Genomic DNA, 4,213 nt, shown 5'->3' with positions numbered 1-4,213 from the left:
GAGTAGCTGGGACTACAGGCGCCCACCACCTTGCCCGGCTGGTTTTTTGTATTTTTTAGTAAAGACGGAGTTTCACCGTGTTAGCCAGGATAGTCTTGATCTCCTGACCTCATGATCCACCTGTCTTGGCCTCCCAAAGTGCTGGGATTACAGGCTTGAGCCACCGCGCCCGGCCTTCTTATACATTTCTTTAAGTTCCTTATAGATGCTGGATATTAGATCTTCGTCAGATGCATAGTTTGCAAAAGTTTTCTCCCATTCTGTAGGTTGTCTTTTTACTCTGTTGGTAGTTTCTTTTGCCGTGCAGAAGTTCTTTAGCCTTAATTAGATCCCATTTGCCAATTTTTGTTTTTGGTGCAATTGCTTTTGGCGTATTCATCATGAAATATTTGCCAGTGCCTATGTCTGCAATGGTATTTCCTAGGTTGTCTTCCAGGAATTTTGTGGTTTTAGGTTTTACATTTTAGCCTTTAATCCATCTTGAGTTAATTTTTGTATATGGTGTAAGGAAGTGGTCTAGTTTAAATTTTCTGCATACGGCTAGCCAGTATTCCCAGCTTATTGAATAAGGAATCCTTTCCCCATTGCTTGTTTTTGTCAGGTTTTGTCAAAGATCAGATAGTTATGAGTGTGTGGTCTTATTTCTGGGTTTTCTATTCTGTTCCATTTTTATGTGTCTGTTCTTTTTTATTATTATTAATGGTTTTAAGGAGTGGAACGTTTAATAGGCAAGAAGGGGCAAGAAGGAAGGGAGAAGACAGAAGGAAGAAGCTCCCCTCTACAGAGACAGAGGGAGGAAGGCTCTCCAAAGCCAAAAGAGGAGGTTCCCAAGTGTGGTGGATACCAGCCAGCTATATATTCAGAGGCTGGAGAAGGTGGTGTCTGATTTGTATAGGGCTCAGGGGATTGGATCCACCAGGCATGTCCTTCACGAAGCCTGCGAAAAAGCAGTCCCTCCCACCCTAGCCTTTTCAATATGCAGTCTGTAATCACGCCTGTAATCCCAGCACTTTTGGAGGCCGAGGTGGGCAGATCACGAGGTCAGGAGATTGAGACCTTCCTGGCTAACACAGTTAAACCCCCGTCTCTACTAAACAAATACAAAATATTAGCCAGGTGCGATGGCAGGCGCCTGTGGTCCCAGCTACTCGGAGGCTGAGGCAGGAGAATGGCCTGAACCCAGAAGGCGGAGCTTGCAGTGAGCCAAGATTGTGCCACTGCACTCCGGCCTGGGTGACAGAGCGAGACTCCTTCTCCACCCACCACCCCCCAAAAAATCCTAGCTGACTTTGTGATAGTAAAACTTATATGCTCCCTTTTTGTCAGTAACTGTTATCCCGGTTATAAGGATAATAATTAAGCAAAATACGACAGCAATGCAAACTGTCCAATATTTTAGTTAGAAGATGCTACTGTGTATAACACTATTGTAAATAGTAGAGTTAGGACAGCAATTCCCACAAGTGTGGTGTGGCAGATAATTTCCATCTAAAATTTTACTTGCCAGCTGGGCGCGGTGGCTCAAGCTTGTAATCCCAGCACTTTGGGAGGCCAAGGCAAGCAGATCACCTAAGGTCAGGAGTTCAAGACCAGCCTGACCAACATGGAGAAACTCCGTCTCTACCAAAAATACAAAAACTTAATGGGGTATGGTGGTGCATGCCTGTGATCCCAGCTACTCAGAAGGCTGAGGCAGGAGAATTGCTTGAACCTGGGGAGGCAGAGGTTGCAGTGAGCCGAGATTGTTCCATTGTCCTCCAGCCTGGGCAACAAGAGCAAAACTCTGTCTCAAAAAAAGAAAATTTTATTTGCCAAGATATAGAATTCCCCTTTGAAGGTCTATGAAGTTCCTTGGTTTTATTTTCCCAAGCAAAGAAACCTCCAGGTTATCAGCACCTTACTCACTTTCTTTACCTGGCAAAATCTGAAAGATAATTGCCCAGAGCTAGCATATTGATTCACCTTTTTACCTTACCCATCCCTTTTTTTTTTTTTTTTCCAAGCTGCGGAAGATCACCTCTTGATTCACAGGAATAAGCAGGGTGAGTCTAAAATGTAGGCCAAAACCTTAAAAACAATTAATGAAACTAGGATTTAATGACAAACGTATGATAAACTTTGGATCAAAATTTTTCTCTTCGGTCCTCATTTTTGGCAAGCACTAATTATGAATAAACTTTAGTCCTGTTAGAAATAAATTTTCAGTGCTGCAAAAGAAAGAGCACTCAAGGCTGGGTTTGGTGGCTCACACCTGTAATCCCAGCAATTTGGGAGGCCAAGGCGGACGGATCACGAGGTTAGGAGATCGAGGCCATCCTGGCTAACACGGTGAAACCCCGTCTCTACTAAAAACACAAAAAATTGGCCAGGTGTGGTGGCAGGCACCTGTAGTCCCAGCTACTTGGGAGGTTGAGGCAGGAGAATGGAGTGAACCAGGGAGGCGGAGTTTGCACTGAGCTGAGATCACGCCACTGCACTCCAGCCTGGGCAACAGAGCAAGACTCCATCTCAAAAATGAATAACAAAAAAAGAAATAGCACTGGAGCATAAATTTAATTTTCTCAGCAAAGCAGTTTTACTTCTATAGAAGGGTGTGTCTCACGGATGGAGCAATGGCAAGAACAGACCTCAACAAGGGAGGGGAAGTGGTTCTTATCCTAACGCAGCTAGTCCCTACTGCTGTGTCTTTCCCCTATTGGCTAGGGTTGGACCACACAGTCTAAGCTAATTCCAATTGGCTATTTTAAAGAGAGTAGGGGTATGAGCCGGAGTGGCAGGATAGGTAGTTTGGCAGGAAGGATGGTTACAGAACAGGTGACTCAGGATGACTAAGAACAGAGCAGTTGGCCAAGGGTGACTAAAGTCATAGCAGGTGATAGAGGCTAGGAGGGAGTTGTTTACTATAACTAGGGGCAAGGAGATGTAAAGAATGAGAAACTTTAAAATGAAGAACAAAGAACAGTAGAGCTGAACATAATGATACATTGGTTCTTTGAAGAGGATCTCAGAACTCGTTGTACTTAATAATTTACAGGCTAAAACCTTTGAAGAGGAATTTATTATATCCTACAATCTTATACTTGGCCTGATTATCTGCATAAAGTGCAGCAAGAATGGTTATTTTTACTTACATAGGACTTTTGGATTGACTTTAATGAAACTCTGTTTCACAAGGAATTTCAGATAAGACTTTTAAAGCCCAGCCCAGCCATGGGTTTGCATCCTCTAACACCTGTGAGTTGGGTGATCCTCTCCTCTTGAGGTCCCAAGATAAACTCAGAGCTTCCAGACCTGTTGGAAAGTTATGTGTCTGTTCTTTTACCGGTACCATGCTGTTTGGTTACTGTGGCCTTGTAGTGTAGTTTGAAGTCAGGTAGCGTGATGCATGCAGCTTTATTCTTTTTGCTTGGGATTGCCTTAGCTATTTGGGCTCTTTTTTCATTCTGTGTGAATTTTAACATAGTTTTTTCTAGTTCTGTGAAGAATGACAATTGTAGTTTAACGGGGATAGCACTGAATCTATAAATTGCTTTGACTAGAATGGCCATTTTACGATGTTGATTCTTCCTATCCATGAGCATGGAATGTTTTTCCATTTGTTTATGTCTTCGCTGAGTTCTCTGTGCACCAGTTTGTAGTTCTCCTTGCAGAGATCTTTCACTTCCCTCGTTAGCTCTATTTCTAGGTGGTTTATTCTTTTTGTGGCAATAGTGAATGGGAGTTCGTTCATGAATTGGCTCTCTGCTTGTCTGTTGTTGGTATATAGGAATGCTAGCAATTTTTGCACATTGATTTTGTATCCTGAGACTTTGCTGAAGTTGCTAATCAGCTTAAGAAGCTTTTGGGCTGAGATGATGGGGTTTTCTAGATATAGGATCATGTCATCTTCAAAGAGGGATAGTTTGACTTCCTCTCTTCCTATTTGAATGCCCTTTCTTTCTTTCTCTTGCCTGATTGCTCTGGCCAGAACTTCCAATACTATGTTGAATAGGAAACATATAAATTTTAAAACATAAGTATTTTTAAAACTTTTGGCCGGGCGCAGTGGCTCAAGCCTGTAATCCCAGCACTTTGGGAGGCCGAGACGGGCAGATCACGAGGTCAGGAGATCAAGACCATCCTTACTTGAGAGAGTGTCTGTTCATTTTAATTTATCAATAGAATCTTCATATATCTGATTTGGAAATATTCTTTAAAACTTTTGGCCGGGCGC

The 4,213-nt window shown here is 42.7% G+C and overlaps 1 pseudogene; it reads left to right on the top strand.

The window, feature by feature from the left end:
* The window catches only part of LOC105504786, a 22,487-nt pseudogene that overhangs the window by 14,313 nt on the left and 3,961 nt on the right, over nt 1-4,213 (top strand).

This window comes from Colobus angolensis, unplaced genomic scaffold (assembly GCF_000951035.1).
Source record: "Colobus angolensis palliatus isolate OR3802 unplaced genomic scaffold, Cang.pa_1.0 Scaffold95, whole genome shotgun sequence".
Taxonomy (NCBI): domain Eukaryota; kingdom Metazoa; phylum Chordata; class Mammalia; order Primates; family Cercopithecidae; genus Colobus; species Colobus angolensis.
The sequence above is the reverse complement of the archived record's forward strand: the minus strand, read 5'-3'. Positions and strand labels throughout refer to the sequence as shown.